The sequence below is a fragment of the Schistocerca serialis genome, chromosome 11, assembly GCF_023864345.2.
Source record: "Schistocerca serialis cubense isolate TAMUIC-IGC-003099 chromosome 11, iqSchSeri2.2, whole genome shotgun sequence".
Classification (NCBI taxonomy): domain Eukaryota; kingdom Metazoa; phylum Arthropoda; class Insecta; order Orthoptera; family Acrididae; genus Schistocerca; species Schistocerca serialis.
The window spans coordinates 38,428,387-38,447,934 of NC_064648.1; the positions used below are offsets into that span (position 1 = coordinate 38,428,387).

Genomic DNA, 19,548 nt, shown 5'->3' on the forward strand with positions numbered 1-19,548 from the left:
TTGGCGGGAGAACACCCCGCCATTTTCAAGGCAAACTGCAACGGACAGGCGGTGTACATGCAAATTTAAAACCTCGGTTCTCGGACTGAAGCAGGAAGGATAACACACACACTGAACACTCGTGCCACCAAAGATGCTATCAGAGCTATCGATAGTGAGACTACGAATTCGCAGGCGAGGCAGCATTGACTCTGTCCCCCTGTTTCTTCACAGTTTAAACAGAAACCTCCATCCCTGTTAACGAGGATGCTCGCTAATTTAATCTCAACTGCCTCCCTAATAACACTGTCCCAATAGCTGGACGCGCACGCCAATATCTCGGTGTTATTGTATAACATGGGGTGACCAGTATCCAAGCAATGTTCGGCAATAGCAGATCTACTTGGCTGCTGTAATCGCGTGTGCCGTTTATGCTCAGTACATCGGTCCTCCACGGTCCTGATAGTTTGACCAAAATATGCCATGCCGCAGCTACAAGAAATACGATATACACCCGCCTTACGCAGTCCAAGATCATCCTTAACGGAACTCAAAAGTGCTCTAATTTTAGATGGAGGTCGGAAAACACATTTCACATCGTATTTCCGTAAAATACGACCGATCTTGTTGGACGTGTTTCCTACATAAGGCAAACAGGCAGTAGACTTAGGTGCCGACTCAGAATTATCATCAATCACTCGATCTACAGTTGGTCGATAGCGCAACGCACGTTCAATCTATCTCTATAACCATTTTGACGAAATGTAACTTCAAGATGGGACAGCTCAGCCGGCAAAGTCTCAGCGTCGGAAACGACATGTGCCCTGTGTACCAAGGTACGAAGTACCCCTTCCCGCTGAGCTGGATTGTAACAACTATTAGCCTGTAAGTACAAGTCGGTGTGAGTGCGTTTCCTGTAGACTGCATGTCCCAATGATCCATCATCCTTCCTCCTAACCAACACGTCGAGAAAGGGAAGGCAACCATCCTCTTCCACCTCCATCGTAAAACGAATGTTCGGGTGGATCGAGTTCAGATGTTCTAGAAAGGCATTCAAATTCTCCCTACCGTGAGGCCAAACAACGAAGGTATCGTCAACGTATGTAAAGGAACAGGCGGGTTTCAAAGGCGCCGACTCCAATGCACGCTCCTCGAAGTCTTCCATAAACAAATTTGCGGTCACAGGAGACAACGGACTACCCATCGCAACTCCATCTGTCTGCTCGTAATACTGGTCATTAAATAAAAAGTAAGTGGATGTCAACACATGCCGAAAGAGATTAGTTAAATCAGCACCAAACCTGGCCTCAATTAACCGCAACGAATCAGACATAGGAACACGAGTGAAGAGAGAGACCACATCGAAACTCACTAAAATATCAGAGTCATTCAACTGCAGTCCCTCCAAACGACGTAAAAAAAAAAAATCAGTTGAGTCCTGATATGATGTTCACACCGACCTACTTGTGGACTCAACAGAGAAGCAACATGCTTGGCTACACGATATGTCGGAGCGCCGATGTTACTCACTAAAGGACGGAAAACTGATTGCTTAAAAACGCATGATTCCACTACATTGTCCGTATACTCCAACATCTATGTATGTCAAGTTGTAACGAGCATCGCATGAAGCAAATAAAACTGCAGGAAAATAATTTTTATAATTTTAGTGAAATGAGTCAGAATAACACCGGTCTTCGTTTCCTATGAGACGAAAGGTAACATTTTCGGCTGTCCCAGCCGGGATTTCGCAGCCCGCCTGCCTAGAGCCTTAAAGCCCTCAGTGGCGAAGCTCTTCACAGGCTTTTGGGGCTTAGCCCGCCCAAAAATGTTAACAGAACTTGCAATCAGAATAGCGTAATCCGCCATACAGGCGAATCCGTGCCGGCCGGGCTTCATTCGAGCAAATGCGTCCTACAATTCGGGAATGTCCCCACCAAGGGAAATGTAATGCCTAAAAGTTTGCTGGACAGTGCTGCCATCTGCAGTTGTCCCATCAAACCTTCTGCAACAGCCCGAGCGCTTCGCACTGGAAGCCTGTTTGTCGGAAACTTTCTGTCGTGTCTCACGGAAGGAAGAATACCAGGAAATTCTGCTTAGTATACAATTTTTGCTACATTAGTCTGATGTCATTATCAATGTTCTCTCAGTGGCGATTTTGGCACATCGGCCAACGTTGTTAAAAACTGAAAGATGCAAGGCTGACTTTATGCCAGGTTTTCATTAAGGCTCTGGGTGACTCCCCAATAATATTCTGTATCGGTATTCATAATACTGATTTGTTGTCAATGAGACTGTTGCAGAAGATCCCACGGACATATAAAAAGTCGAAGGTTGTTGTCCCTGTGCCAGCTACACTTAGGATTTGTTCGCGAATGCCATTAACGAAATTCATGACAAGAAAGTTTCAATTCATGCAGCAACTAACAAATATCCTCATGAACAAATTGCATGGGAAACATGGTGCATCATCGTGTGGACAGATTCTATTCATTAAAGAAGAGCAGGGTGTGTTTCCTGCACATGCAGTGACAATGTGTGATTATGATTTCCCATTTTCATTGCTGGATTTACGGTTCAGTGTAAAAGTGTAGCTCGACTGACGTGGTCGCAGAGTTTCAGGAGTACAAACGAAAAACGAGTTTAAAACAAAAAAAAAAGGTATGGGAACCGCGATTTTGAAATGAACTGTAAAATTTTAATAATACATTAAAAACAAAATAAAATATAATTATTTTAGAGATTTTACTCTTTACTCTCACTGAAGTACCTTGTAGGTGGTTGGCATTTGGTCGCTCACTGCTCAGCATTCAAACACTCAAGAACAAGACAGTCGCAAAGTCACCCCCCCCCCCCCCGCCATTTTGTGGCTCCTGTACAACTGTCCAAAAGTTGTCAATCCCTTCCACAAAATCCGGACATGAACTGCATTGAGAATTTATGGGATGCGTTAGAAAGACATATTCGATAAGCCCCCCACAGTGTAAACAAAAACTCAGGAGACGAGTGCAAGAAGAATGGGAAAAATCTAAGTATTTCGTACTTACACAAGCTTGTACGAAGTATGTCAAAACGGCTGACAAGTGGTACAACATCGCTGTAGAACTACAAAGTACTAATTCCTCATTATTTCCTAGTTTTTGGTTTATTTCTGCACTTTGTCCCAAAACATTTGCGAATTGAAATCTAAGTTATTTCACATAATTATTTGTATTTTGTAAGTCATTAAATGAAGTAAAATGTCCAATTTATTGCTCTGTGAATATCATTCTATCTGTTGGAATAACGTCGGCCGCGGTGGTCATGCGGTTCTAGGCGCTCAGTCCGGAACCGCGCGACTGCTACGGTCGCAGGTTCGAATCCTGCCTCCGGCATGGATGTGTGCTGTCCTTAGGTTAGTTAGGTTTAAGTAGTTCTAAGTTCTAGGGGACTGATGACCTCAGCAGTTGAGTCCCATAGTGCTCAGAGCCATTTGAGCCATTTTTTTGTTGGAATAACAAACATAATACGTTTAATTGTTTATCTGTTACTTCTCGAAGTAAATAAAATCTATTCTTCTTGTCCCAAACTTATGAAAGGCACTTTAGATTACTGTACGTGGCTTGTGAATAACACCAACTGTGGGTTGTGTGACCCTTTCTATTTAATCTTGAGTAATGAGCGTGAATTTACAGCACACAGGGCACCGGGCGACGGGCGACGGACAAGCCTACTGTCCATTGTATGTGAGCAGCCACTCCACGATGAAGAGCTCGCCGTTTGGTGCGTTGTTAACAGGAACGCGCATCACCGGACCGATATTTTTTGACAATACCCTCAAACACGTTTGCATACATGGAAAATTTTGATACATTTTGAGCTCGACTCACTGAATACGGGCGGCAATACTGCGTCTTCCAGCACGATGGGACAACGTGCCACCGTCTAAGGTACCCCTGCAACGAGTCAACTATGTCTTCACAGAGGAACGAACTGTTAGCAAACACGAATAATGGCCACCACTTTCGCCGGACCTAACAACGTATGATTTTTTCTGTGGGGACAACTGAAGAGCAAGGTCTATGAAACAAATCCACACACAATAGAGGAACTGAAAGACAACGTCGGCTGTCAAGTTGCCGTCACCATACCCGGACTTTACACCAAGTGTATCTGAATACGCTTAGACGTGTGCAGCTGTGTATCGATGTTGCAAGGAGTCACAGCACCTACTACAAACGAATTTTTTACTATATTTTTCATTGTAAATAAATGGTAAGCCAATTTCAGCTTTTCGTTTCTGTAATTTCACTGCCTTTCCTTTATACTTACACGACTACTTTTGTCTGCGCCGCCCTGTACAATTAACGGCTTAAGAAAGTAAGTGGAAAAAATACAGTATATGCCGTTCATCATAAGAATAAAGCTGATGTAAACATTAGCCACGTATTCTTCCGCGTTTGCTTGAATTTCACTGCATTTCGTTTCACGTGGAGCGGAAGCCAAGCTGTCACCAGTACAGTCAAGTTCGATTATGCAAAAAACTGGTGATTTCTCAAACTGGGGAACAGTCGAGAATGGGGTGCCGCAAGGTTCGGTCTGGGGTCCTCTGCTGTTCTTAATATATATTAATGACTTGCCATTCTATATTCACGAAGATGCAAAGCTGGTACCTTTTGGCAATGATACACGTATAGCTATCACACCCAACAGACAAGAATTAACTGGTGAAATTGTAAACGATGTTTTTCCGAAAATCATTAAGTGGTTCTCTGCAAATGGGCTCTCATTAAACTTTGACAAAACACAGTACATACAGTTCCACACAGGAAATGGAATGACACCATTAATAAATATAGACTTCGATCAGAAGTCGGTAGCTACAGTAGAATATTCAAAATTTCTAGGTGTATGTGCTGATGAGCGGTTGAACTGGAAAAAACAATGAAGATCTGCTGAAACGTTTGAGTTCACCTACTTATGCTATTAGGATCATTGCAAATTTTGGCGATATACATCTCAGTAAATTGGCTTACCACGCCTATTTTCACTCTCTGCTATCGTATGGCATCATATTCTCGGGTAATTCATCATTGAGTAAAAGAGTGTTCATAGTACAAAAGTGTGTAATGAGAATAATTGCTGTAGCTGATCCAAGATTATCCTGCAGACACTTATTTAAAGAGCTACAGATCTTCACTATAGCCTCACAATATAAATATATATATATATATATATATATATATATATATATATATATTCACTTACGAAATTTGTTATTAACAATCCGAACGAATTCAAAAGTAATGGCAGTGTAAATGGCTGCAACACGAGGAGAAAGGATGATCTTCACCACTCAAGGTTAAATCTAGCTTTGGCTCAGAGGGGGCTAAATCATGCTGCCACAAAAGTCTTTGGTCACTTACCTAATAGCATCAAAAGTCTGACAGATAGCCATATAGTAGTTAAAAGGAAATTAAAAGAATTTCTGAACGGCAACTCCTTCTAATCATTAGATGAATTTTTGGATATGGTAAGTGGATACTTTCCCAAGCCGCCACAAAAAAAAGAAAAAATTAAAAATAGTGTCATGTAATAGTTTGTATAATGTAATATCTTGTATAGACACCTTTTATTAACCTGACACGTTCCACATCATTACGAAGTGTCGTATTCATGATCTATGGAACAAGTACTAATCTAATCTAATTATAAGGACACGTTTTATGCTGTGTTACACGCATATAGAATGAGCGACAATGCGGGACAACAGCTTTACTGGCGCATTATACTTGGACACCACTGCCCAGCCAGCGGTCCAACTAACCTGCAATGCTGAGAGCAGTTGCAGTTCAGACGTAAAAAGAGACGAGCAAAGAAGCAATATAGCTTCGAACGTAATTTAATTTTTAATGAGGAGGAAATAATATTCGGAGGAACTCCAGCACTACCGCGCGCTTCTTAGGTGACCAGACGGAAAGCATGAAATCCACTCGTTCGCACCTGACATAGTCTACAAATTACAAACAAGTGATGAAAATATGAGGTAATTTTTCTGAGCGAACTGTGTGTAATGCAAAAGCATACTGCAAGGATTTCACCGTACTGTTGAATACTGAAGCCAATGAAGGTATTAATTAGTCGTCTGGTAATCTCTCAGCTCTTTCCATATCCGAAACCGAGAAATACATTTCAGTTGTGGAAGTGTCACCTGCTACGTTCATAACGAGCCTATCAACACAATCCTCGAAGCCAACCAGGCGCCGCATTTTCTCTTCTTTTATGACGAGCCGTTCTATTTCCCGCCAGCGTTCGGCAGTGGCGTGTGAAAAAGCTGCGTGCGTTAGTTCTAGTACATCGTCTGGCAGAAAACAGTCATGTTACTTCTCGGGCCAAATCTCTTAACTTGGCTCCAGATCAGTTCTGTTGGGTTCACATTGTAATGGTACAGTAGCAAATCAAAAAAATGCATTTGTATGATGTGCTCGATGCTGTGAAAATTATTGTTGTTTCATGTTTCTACGATACTTCTCTACCTCTGCGGTATAAAACGCAGATAGTCCAAGTAAAGAGGATTTGGTTTTTCAGTTTTGCCTTGAAAAAATAGTTATGTTTGCTTAATTTAAGCAACTTATGAAGTCTTTCATAAAACACCAATAATTAAGAATTTGTATTTCTATTTGAAACGAACACAGGAATTTCGCGTCCAATACGTTATTAGAAACAAGACGACGTGCATTATTCATAAGAAATTATGATGAGTTTTCTAATCAGCATGTGAATTCATTCCGTTACGCTACCGAGTGCGCTACACGTATGATATGGGTTTATAAATCAACTGTACTACACACAGTCGCTGGGAAAACTTCAAGGCCGATCATCTCCGTAAATTTACGCAAAACATTGAGAACAGCCTATATCTCGGCACTTTATAACCGTATTGCTCACGCGTGTTTCACCACGGAACAGGAAGCAAACCTCAGCCATTTTCATACTGCGCATTATCAGCGCGACAATCAGAGAACAACAGTGTAGAGGCAGTGACTGTACACAGTTTTTGTAATAAAAACTACGTCGCTAAAGCGCGATTGAGAGAGACGTCTGTAGCTGTTAATACATTTGAATGTCTTAGTTTCACTTAACGCAACTTAGTAATAATACAGTTAATACGTAAGTGGGACCTACTTCCAAGAGCGTAACGAGACCAGTGTACGTGTGCTAACGGCTTCTGACTAATCATCGCGTTTGTTTTGTTTATTCTCACGATGTATTATAGTGGAAAGCAGAACATTTCTAGTGCAAACTCGCATGTGCAACAAACTAATAAAGCATTCAGTGCTCTACCCTACTAAACGGTGTAGGCCTCATGGCAAACTAAAAGCTACTTACAGACTTGGGCCGAACAGTCGTATGACGTCCACTGAACCTAACGTCCTTCGAAAACAGGCGACAGTAACAGACGCCCTACAGTGTTTTGACAAAAACTTACTCTTGAAGACTTTTTATCCGTCGACGGCATACAGGGTGAGCAATGAAGCACACGTAAGCACATGTTTATGACTTACCAAGTACGTTTTTACCTCAAACAAGTGTCCATAAGCAGAGTTAAAAGCTACAAACGTAAATGCGTTACGCATTTTGACAGCCGGTTAAATCAGTCTAGGTAGTACATCGCTGCATAATCTTTGAAGAACAACACGTCATCTCACAGTAAAAAATAATAGTTAAAGAGCTTTCAAGAGTCCAAAATTTTTCCCAGTTTCTTATGACATGAAATTACTGTCAGTGTGGTTGCGCTACCGTTTTAAAAATGTCAATGTATTTTCCAATGGCATACTGCAACATCAAGCACGTAGTTCCTCATAAACTTAACCGAGAATTAAAAGGGTCAAATGCAAGTTTGACAATAATACTTCCAACAAAAGCACACAGTGAGTTTCGTTACAAAGAATCATCGAACTAAATATCAGGCTAGTAAGTAACTACGCTGTCGCAGAAAGTTATCTGTATCAAAGCATTTGTTGTCTAGTCCGTTAATTCGCAAATTACTGAACTGAGCGAGACACAAACGCGTGAGAAAAATGACACACATACGGAGCTAACTTACCGCTGTATGTCCTCAGAAGTACTTCCCCTATTCACCACGCAACTTTAATATGCTCCAAGTAGACACGCCTGCAACGAACTGCGACGTAGAACAGACAGCGCTGCAGTGCTGCCGCCGCGCGGCCGAACCGGGACTCGCAGACAACTGCGAAACGTCTGTGCGCTCAGCACTGCGAACGCATTCAACAATAAAATACACTGAGGTGACAAAAGACACGGAACAGCAGTATACACAAATACAGATGGCGGTCGTATCGCGTACACGATGTATAAAAGTGAAGTGCATCGGCGGAGCTCTCGTGTGTAGTCAGGTGACTTATGCGGAAATATTTCCGACGTCATTGTTGCCGCAGAACGGGAATTAACTGGCGTTGAACGTGGAATGTCACACGCATGCGACATTCCGCATCGGAAATCATTAGGGAAATCCATATTCCGCGATTCATAGAGTCAAGAGTGTGCTGTGAAGACATGATTTCAGGCATTCCCTTTGAACGCGGACAACGAAGTAGCCGATGGCCTTCACGTAAGGAAGGAGAGCAGCTGCGCTTGCGTGGGGTTGTCATTGATGACAGACAAGCAACAATGGTGGGGGTGGTAGGCCATAACACTCCTTTATTGGCTCGATTATGGGTGCGACAGAAATTAAGTCGTTGGCTTCTTAAAGATACGAGCGTGGATAATTTTTCAGCGATTAAATGGCATATAGTGGGACTGTATTGTGTATTCGGTGACGTGTTAGTGGTTTTGATGCTATTCACATACTGTTGAGCAAATCTTTGATAAGTGCAAAGCACGGACGAGTGTCTTCAGTTTTAGAAACGTTCAGTCATAAATAAAGTAACTGTACAAAAGCAATGTCGTGATAGCAGACTTTCTTTTATAGAAAGTTTGGAAAAAGCATTCTTTATACCAATTACTTCATATTCTATTAATTAATTAATTAAACCAAACAAGCAATAAGCCTCCTAATTCAGGCGATAGCAAGGAAAGGTTCTTCTATCATTCTCACGAACCGCTTTTTCGCAATAAAGAACAGCGGTAATTGTTTATTTCCTATCGTTCTTCGACGAAACTTGAATAATTCATAGTCAATTCAATATGGCGTATAATCAGCGGTGGTTTGGCGTTATGATTTAGCAGCGCACGTCATTACTCAGCTATTCAGAATAAGGTGCCTGGCAGAGGGTTCAATGAACCACCTTCAAGCTGTCTCTCTAGCGTTTCACTCTCGAACGGTGCGCGGGAGAAAACGAGCACTTAAATTTTTCCGTGCGAGCCCTGATTTCTCTTAGTTTATCGTGATGATCATTTCTCCCTATGTAGGTGGGTGCCAACAGAATGTTTTCGCAATGGGAGGAGAAAACTGGTGATTGAAATTTCATGAGAAGATCCCGTCGCAACGTTTTAATGATTGCCACTCCAATTCACGTGTCATGTCTGTGGCACTATCTCCCCTATTTCGCGATAACACAAAACGAGCTGCCCTTCTTTGAACTATTTCGATGTCATCCGTCAGTCCCACCTGATGCGGATCCCACACCGCACAGCAATACTCCAGAACAGGGCGGACTAGCGTGGTATAAGCAGTCTCTTTGGTAGTCCTGTTGCAGCTTTAATTGTTCAGCCAATGAATCGCAGTCTTTGGTTTGCTCTACCCACAACATTATCTATGTGATCGTTCCAATTCAGGTTATTTGTAATTGTAATCTCTAAGTATTTAGCTGAACTGTCAGCCTTCAGGTTTGTGCGACTTACCGCGTAATCGAAATTTAGCGGGTTTCTCTTAGTACTCATGTGAATAACTTCACACTTTTCTTTATTCAGGGTCAATTGCCACTTTTCATACCATACAGATATCTTATCTAAATCGTTTTGGTCATTTGATGACTTTACAACACGGTGAATGACAGGGTCATCTGCAAACAGTCTAGGACGGCTACTGCCGGCCTAAGTGGCCGAGCGGTTCTAGGCGCTAGTAGATCAGTTTTGCTATTTGGGGAGCAAAATAACTGAGGTCGAAGCAGATAGGATATGAAATGTAGACTGGCAATGGCAAGGAAAGCGTTTCAGAAGAAGAGAAATTTGTTAACGTCGAGTATAGGTTGAAGTGTCAGGAAGTTCTTCCTGATTTTATTTCTATGCAGCGTAGCCATGTATGGAAGTGACACATGGACGATGAACAGTTTAGACAAGAAGAGAATAGAATATTAATGAGGGAATTGACACCGTGAATCCTGCAGGGCTGTTCATAAATCTGAAAGAGTACGAGGGGGTGGGGATCTCTTCTGAACAGCGCTTTGCAAGGCATCACATATATGCTCAATAATGTTTATGTCTGGAGAGTTTGGTGTGCAGCGGATGTGTTTAAAGTCAGAACAGTGTACCCGCAGCCACTCTGTAGTAACTCTGGACGTGTGCGGTGTCGCATTGTCCTCCTGGAATTGCCCAAATCCATCGGAATGCACAATGGACATGAATGGATGCGGGTGATCAGACAGGACGCTTACGTACGTCTTACCTGTCAGAATTGTATGTGGACGTATCAGAGTTCCCATATCATTCCAACTGCACACGCCCCATATCATTGCACAGTCTCCACCAGCTTCAAAGGTCCGTGGATTCGTGAGGTTGTCTCCACACCCGTACACGCCCATCCGCTCGATACAATTTGAAACGAGACTCGTGCGACCAGGCAACATGTTTCCAGTCACCAACAGTGCAACGCCGTTGTCGGCAGGCCCAGGCGAGGCGTAAAGCTTTGTGTCGTGCAGTCATCAAGGCTACACGAGTCTTGGGCTTGGAAAGCGCACATCGATGATGTTTCATTGAACGGTTCGCACGCTGGCACTTGTTGATGGCCCAGCACTGAGACCTGCAGCACTTTGCGGAACAGTTTCACTTCTGTCACGTTGAACGATTCTCTTCAGTCGTCGTTGGTCCCGTTCTTGCAGGATGTTTTTCCGGCCGCAGGGATGCTGGAGATTCGATGTTTTACCTGATTCATGATATTCACGGTGCACTCGTGAAATGGTTGTACGGGAAAGTTCCCCACTTCATCGCTACTTCGAAGATGCTGTGTTCCATCGTTCGTGCGCCTAGTTCAAACCACGTTCAAACTCAAATCTTGATAACCTACCATTGCAGTAACCGATCTGACAACTGCGCCAGACACTTGTTGTCTTATGTAGACGTTTCCGACCGCAGCGTCATATTCGCCTGTTCACGTAACTCTGTATTTGAACATGCATGACTATACGAGTTTCTTTGGCGCTTCAGTGTATTTGCTCCAAGCTGCAATTGCAATACTTACCTTACTGTGTTAAACCCTTTAACATAAGATTATACAGTAATTATTAATGAGTAGATGTTGACAACACCTTAAATTTTGTAAGTTTGATGAGTAATTATTAGAAACACAGAAAATCACACAACTGTAGCTCCCTACTTAGCAATCATATACAACCGGTCGCTCACCGATAGTTCTGTACCTACAGATTGGAAAATTGCGCAGGTCGCACCAGTGTTTAAGAAGGGTAGTAGGAGTAATCCATCGAACTACAGACGTACATCATTGACGTCGGTTTGCAGTAGGGTTTTGGAGCATATACTGTATTCGAACATTATGAATCACCTCGAAGGGAACGATCTATTGATACCTAATCAGCATGGTTTCAGAAAACATCGTTCTTGTTCAACGCACGAGGTAATGGCCGCTATCGAGAGGTGATCTCAAGTTGATTCCGTATTTCTAGATTTCCGGAAAGCTTTTGACACCGTTCCTTACAAGCGACTTCTAATCAAGCTGCGGACCTATGGGGTATCGTCTCAGTTGTGCGACTGGATTCGTGATTTCCTGTCAGGAAGGTCGCAGTTCGTAGTAATAGACGGCAAATCATCGAGTAAAACTGAAGCGATAACAGGTGTTCCCCAGGCAAGTGTCCTGGGACCTCTGCTGTTCCTGATCTATATAAATGACCTGGGTGACAATCTGAGCAGTTCTCTTAGATTGTTCGCAGATGATGCTGTAATTTACCGTCTAGTAAGGTCATCCGAAGACCAGTATCAGTTGCAAAGCGATTTACAAAAGATTGCTGTATGGTGTGGCAGGTAGCAGTTGACGCTAAATAACGAAAAGTGTGAGGTGATCCACACGAGTTCCAAAAGAAATCCGTTGGAATTCGATTACTCGATAAATAGTACAATTCTCGAGGCTGTCAATTCAACTAAGTACCTGGGTGTTAAAATTACCAACAACTTCAGTTGGAAAGACCACATAGATAATATTGTGGGGAAGGTGAGCCAAAGGTTGCGTTTCATTGGCAGGACACTTGGAAGATGCAACAAGTCCACTAAAGAGACAGCTTACACTACACTCGTTCGTCCTCTGTTAGAATATTGCTGCGCGGTGTGGGATCCTTACCAGGTGGATTGACGGAGGACATCGAAAGGGTGCAAAAAAGGGCAGCTCGTTTTGTATTATCACGTAATAGGGGAGAGAGTGTGGCAGATATGATACGCGAGTTGGGATGGAAGTCATTAAATCAAAGACGTTTTTCGTCGCGGCGAGATCTATTTACGAAATTTCAGTCACCAACTTTGTCTTCCGAATGCGAAAATATTTTGTTGAGCCCAGCCTACATAGGTAGGGATGATCAAAATAAAATAAGAGAAATCAGAGCTCGAGCAGAAAGGTTTAGGTGTTCGTTTTTCCCGCGCGCTGTTCGGGAGTGGAATGGTAGGGAGATAGTGTGATTGTGGTTCGATGAACCCTCTGGCACGCACTTAAATGTGAATTGCACAGTAGTTATGTGGATGTAGATGTAGACGTAGATGTAGATGTAGACGATGCCATTAGATACACGACGCGTGGCTGTCGCCGCATGCCGTGAGGCTGGTTGGCCGCTTAGTGACGTGTGTGGGTGGGAGCCTGCAGGGTCTGCTTCCTGCACCCTACACCGCACGACAATCCCGCAGGAGGCAGGGATGGGCAGGGAAGGCGCACGACGTCTCGTCAACAATCCAAAGACGGGCACACCAAGCGACAACGTCGCGCCACGCCGTGCCGACACAGTCAGTCGCAGGACAAGTTCAGGAGTCCTCACTTTCGTTGTCCCACTACAGAAACCAGAATGCGACATCCCAAGAAATCGCTCTCTTGAGCATTTAATTTGCGCCCAGCTACATGACTGTCAAAGTAGACACAGCAAATAGCTGTTTACATAAAGTAATCTTTATCTACGACTGTGTTTCGGCTTAATCGCCATTTGAAGTACCTGCAATTACAATTTTGGTGAGATTTTTTTCACACGATATCTTGCGAGCCATGGATCAAGATGTGGTGGTTAATAGAAAAGAAAAAGTGAAGAAAAGAAAAGAAAAGAAAAGAAAATGTGGGAAGAAATGGTGAATAAAAAGGGGGTTTTAAAATCGTAAATGACCGTGAAAAAGGGAAAGAATGAAATGCAAATCGGACTTCATATTACAGAAAAGCTATCCGTGATTCGGAAAAGCTATTGTTGGGGTGGTCCTTGTGACGTTTTTGAGCAAAAGTTAAACCAATTTCCACTACAAAAATTATTGAAAAAGAACAGAGAATAACAAAATGTAACTGACAGGGGGAAATGGCGTAGATAAGAGTTCATTCTTTACCATGTTAACGTGTCTTCTTTCGCGCGTCTTCCAGCTCTTCAAAAATCTCCTACTTCATTTCTGCGTCAAAAGTCTGCTCCGAAATCTTGCAATCTCCAGGAATTTCTAATGTATACAAAACCGTCTTGATATTAAATGCAATTTATTTTACGTTGCTTCCCTCCTCCAAATGTCATAACAACTTCCACAATATGTCTACACATTAATAAGTTTTTTTCGTCTTCATCAGATCACGTCTGCATTAAGCTTCCGCTCTCGAGAGACAATAGACGGATAGAAACAAAAAAAGAGTTACAATTTTAGTATTTTCTCTGCCGTCGTGTACTCATTTCATCGTCGCAGCAGTATTGCTGCGACGGTATAATTTATGTCTGAGGGAACGAGTGTAGCGCGGCGAAATTCAAAGTCCCCCTACAAAGGCTATCAGACGGATGCCATATTCCTTGACTTCCGGAAAGCGTTTGACTCGGTGCCCCACTGCAGACTCCTAACTAAGGTAGGAGCATATGGGATTGGTTCCCAAGTATGTGAGTGGCTCGAAGACTTCTTAAGTAATAGAACCCAGTACGTTGTCCTCGATGGTGAGTATTCATCGGAGGTGAGGGTATCATCTGGAGTGCCCCAGGGAAGTGTGGTAGGTCCGCTGTTGTTTTCTATCTACATAAATGATCTTTTGGATAGGGTGGATAGCAACGTGCGGCTGTTTGCTGATGATGCTGTGGTGTACGGGAAGGCGTCGTCGTTGAGTGACTGTAGGAGGATACAAGATGACTTGGACAGGATTCGTGATTGGTGTAAAGAATGACAGCTAACTCTAAATATAGATAAATGTAAATTAATGCAGATGAATAGGAAAAAGAATCCCGTAATGTTTGAATACTCCATTAGTAGTGTAGCGCTTGACGCAGTCACGTCGATTAAATATTTGGGTTTAACACTGCAGAGCGATATGAAGTGGGACAAGCATGTAATGGCAGTTGTGGGGAAGGCGGATAGTCGTCTTCCGTTCATTGGTAGAATTTTGGGAAGATGTGGTTCATCTGTGCATCTGTAAAGGAGACCGCTTATAAAATACTAATACGACCTATTCTTGAGTACTGCTCGAGCGTTTGGGATCCCTATCAGGTCAGATTGAGGGAGGACATAGAAGCAATTCAGAGGCGGGCTGTTAGATTTGTTACTGGTAGGTTTGATTATCACGCGAGTGTTACGGAAATGCTTCAGGAACTCGGGTGGGAGTCTCTAGAGGAAAGGAGGCGTTCTTTTCGTGAACTGCTACTGAGGAAATTTAGAGAACCGGCATTTGAGGCTGACTGCAGTACAATTTTACTGCCACCAACTTACATTTCGCGGAAAGACCACAAAGATAAGAGAAGAGAAATTAGGGCTCGTACAGAGGCATATACGCAGTCATTTTTCCCTCGTTCTGTTTGGGAGTGGAACAGGGAGAGAAGATGCTAGTTGTGGTACGAGGTACCCTCCGCCACGCACCGTATGGTGGATTGCGGAGTGCGTATGTAGATGTAGATGTAGAACATGTATGGATGCCAATGTCCTTCATATTAAAGTAGCTGTCTTGTACTTACGTGTAGATTGATATGACGTCCATTTTGCGTCGTTAGTGGAGTATTTTTTAACTGTCACTGCTTTATCAAGATCGTAGATTGTGTCAAGATGTTGAAATTAAATGTTAGTGACGACGTGACAGCAATTTGACAGTTCCACTCTTACGACACTGTATATTTTCAAAAATTGTGCAGATGAACAGCGATATTATTTTATTGTGTCAAGATGTTGAAATTAAATGTTAGTGACGACGTGACAGCAATTTGACAGTTCCACTCTTACGACACTGTATATTTTCAAAAATTGTGCAGATGAACAGCGATATTATTTTATTAACTACAATTTGTTACGATTATCTTTGGTTGATGCATATGTTACTTACGATTTAGCCATTTTCGTGTTCTAAAACTTCAATAAGGTTTTTAAGGTAGGATTTTTGTCTAAATTCTGTATGTTCGTTCAGTATTTTTTGTGGGTGTTTTCTCGTCTACATATAAATTTGTAATTCCTCAAGAATGTTCAGTGCAAAACCTTTTGGTATTCTGCATAGTACCTGTAGTGCATTTTCGATCGTATCAGCAGTGTGATTTCTAGTTTTCAAATGTAGAAAGCAGACACAAGTATCACCTTAAAAACTTTATTGAACTTTGGTTTTGGGTTGTTTGGGGGGGAGGAGACGTAATAGCAATATCTTCGGTCTCATCGGATTAGGGAAGGACGGGGGAGGAAGTCGGCCGTGCCCTTTCAAGGGAACCATTCCGGCATTTGCCTGGAGTGATTTCCCTAAATCACGGGAAATCTAAATCAGAACGGCGGGACGCGGGATTGAACCGTCACCTTCCCGAATGCGAGTCCAGTGTGCTAACCACTGCGAGCTACTTTGAGACATATCTTCATTAAAGACAACTGTATCATCTGCAGGAAGTCTGAGGTTATTATCAATATTGGCGCGATGTTATTAATATACACATTTCCCTGAGGAACACCTGAAGTTACTTCTACATCTGACGACGACTCCCCATCCAAAGGAAGCTGTGTCCTCGCTATCAAAAAGTCGTTAGTCCAGTCGCAAATTCCACTTGATACCCCATATGATCGTACTTTTGGTAATAAGCGTAGGTGTGGTACTGAGTCAAATGCTTTTCATTAATCAAGAAATACTACTTCTGCCTGACTGTCTCGATCCAAAGCTTTCAGTATGCCATGTCAGAAGAGTGTGAGTTGGGCTACATATGAACGACGTTTTCGGAATCCATGCTGGTTGGTATGGAGGACGTCACTTTGTTCTAGATGTCTCATTACGTTTGAGATACGCATATTTTCTAAGATCCTACAACAAATGGATGTCAAGGATATTGGACGGCAGTTTTGTGGACTACTTCGACAACCCTTCCTCTTAACGGTTGTGACCTGAGACTTTTACTTACAACGGGGCACTTATTTTGTTCGGAGATCAACGATAGATATAGTTAAAAGTGGGGCCAACTCAGCCGCAAATTCGGTGCAGAATCTGACAGAGATTCCATCGGACCCTGGAATTTTTACCAGTTTTAACGATTTCTGCTGTTTCTCCACCTCACTGGCACCAACTCATTTCTTCAGTGGTACGAGTATTAAACTGAGGCAATTCTCCCCGGCTTTCCTTTGTAAAGGAGCGTTTGAAAATGAAGTGAACCATTTCTGCTTTTGCTTTGCTGTTCTCAATTACAGTTCCTATCTCCGTCCGCGAATGACTGGACAAATTCCAGTTACTTGCCAGCGGTGAATCTTCCAGCAGCCTACTGCCTACGCTTAGAATTTCAAAATAAGCGATCTCAAGTATCGTCCCAGAAACCTGTGAACCGCTAAATCACTCCTCAGAAATGCATTGTAAAAGTAAGAGATAATACTATTTATATTGACAGAATGTTTTATTTTAATAACGATTTTTGAACAGAGCACTGTATGGTAGTGAAATTTGAACTGTGTAAAAACAGAGACGTAGTGCTACAGAAAAATGTCGAAAATTAGATGGACTGATACAGTAAGCAATAGGAACGTTCTCTGCAGAATCGTCGAGGACAGGAATATTGGGGAAACACTGACAAGGGAACCTCCCCATCGCACCCTCCTCAGATTTAGTTATAAGTGGGCACAGTGGATAGGCCTTGAAAAACAGAACACAGATCGATACAGAAAACAGGAAGAAGTTGTGTGGAACTATGAAAAAAATAAGCAAAATATACAAACTGAGTAGTCCATGCGCAAGATAGGCAACATCAAGGACAATCTGAGCTTAGGAGCGCCGTGGTCCCGTGGTTAGCGTGAGAAGCTGCGAAACGAGAGGTCTTTGGTTCAAGTCTTCCCTCGAGTGAAAATTTTACTTTCTTTATTTTCGCAAAGTTATGATCTGTCCGTTCGTTCATTGACGTCTCTGTTCACTGTAATAAGTTTAGCGTCTGTGTTTTGTGACCGCACCGCAAAACCGTGCGATTAGTAGACGAAAGGACGTGCCTCTCCAATAGGAACCGAAAACATTTGATCGCAAGGTCATAGGTTAACTGATTCCTCCACAGGAAAACACGTCTTCTATACGACGCTGGTGACGGCATGTGCGTCACATGACAGGAATATGTTGTCGACCCACCTAACTTGTACACTTGGCGAATGGGTAAAAAGATTCTTCTACGTTACCCGATTTAGCTTTTCTTGTGGATGTGATAATCACTCCCAAAAAAGTGATGAAAACGTAAAAGTTTGTCACATAAACTGCAACAAATCAATGCAACAGTTTCACAGTCGCACAGTTTTCCCTGTGCTCTGTCAAAACACATGTTTTTAACGTTTTCAAATTTTTCCGTGTGTAGAACGTTAAGTCCTGCATGTGTCCAAGCAAATTTGAACATGTCCTGGAATTTTGGAGAGAGAAGTTGATTATGTGTGAGTGCCTATGACAATCGTCTGAAAATGGAAAATTAAACTTTTCACTCGAGGGAAAACTTGAACCAAGGACCTCTCATTCCGCAGCTGCTCACGCTAACCACGGGACCACGGCGCTCATGAGCTCACACTCTCCTTGATGTTGCCCATCTTGCGCATGAACTACTCAGTTTGTATATTTTGCTTATTTTTTTCATAGTTCCACACAACGTCTTTCTGTTTTCTCGGTTGATCTGTGTTCAGTTTTTCAAGGCCTGTCCACTGTGCCAACTTATAACTAAATCTGAAGGGGGTGCGATGGGGAGGTTCCCTTGTGAGAAGAAGGACGGACATGATGATAGGACATGTGTTAAGATGTCAGGGAATGACTTCCATGTACCTAGAGGGAGCTGTAGCGGGCAAAAACTGTAGAGGATGACAGAGATTGGAATGCATCCGGCAAATAATTGAGGATGTGGGTTGCAAGTGCTACTCTGAGATGAAGAATTTGGCACAGCAGGGGAATTCGTGGTAGGCCACATCAAACCCGTCAGAAAACTGATGACTAAAAAAAAAAAAATACTTTTACAGTTTGCTTATCGGCAGGGTTTTGAACGGGAAGTTCAGTGTTGCGATGTATGAAGAAAGCAATGGCCAGAAGAGGATGACTGATTGCTACCTTGGCTATAGGGCGTCGATGGCAGGTAGAGGACAGGAGGTGTCGTAGTCTCGACATTTGAACTCGCCATCCTTCCATAATATCCGATTTCTGGTCTTACAAAACGCTGTCAGCTGCTCATTCGGTTAGCGAAACTTCCATACCGCTTCTTCTGCCGTTTCATATTTGTTCGCAACGTGCTCTCCGTAAATTGCAGATTCAGCACTACTCAGAACTGGCTCTGTTAAATCCTTCAAGCAGTTTATGGCTTGCCTCGCGATAAAACCTGACCTGTGCTGTACATTTGTTACCGGTAGAGAACAACACGTAAAATGTTACGGAGGTGCTTTGGAAACTCAAATGAGAATCCCTGAAGGGAAGGCGACGTCCTCGAGAAGCACTAGTGAGAAAATTTACAGAACCGACGTTTGTAACTGCCTGCCGAACGATTCTACTGCCGTCAACATAAATTGCGCGTAAGGACCACGAAGGTAACACACGAGATTTTTTTAGAGAACATAGTCGTGTGGAGATAACAGCGATTAATGCACTTATAATCAATTATTCAAAATGACAGTCACAATCGAATTATTTATTTTGCCGCCAACCGGTTTCAACCCGCGATGGGGTCATCTTCAGGGCAATTTACACTGTAAAGTTATAATATTAGTAGGTACTCATATACCTAATCTACAAGCAGTCAGTTAAAG

The 19,548-nt window shown here is 42.7% G+C and overlaps 1 protein-coding gene across 1 annotated transcript in view; it reads right to left on the reverse strand.

Moving 5' to 3' along the window:
• Positions 1–8,166, reverse strand: part of LOC126427065 (speckle-type POZ protein-like) — a 90,645-nt gene extending 82,479 nt beyond the window's left edge. Inside the window, exon 1 of the mRNA XM_050089244.1 lies at positions 8,066–8,166. The gene's annotated coding sequence lies outside the window, so the exon portion shown is untranslated. The remainder of the gene's footprint in view (positions 1–8,065) is intronic.
• Between the last annotated feature and the right edge of the window lie 11,382 nt (positions 8,167–19,548).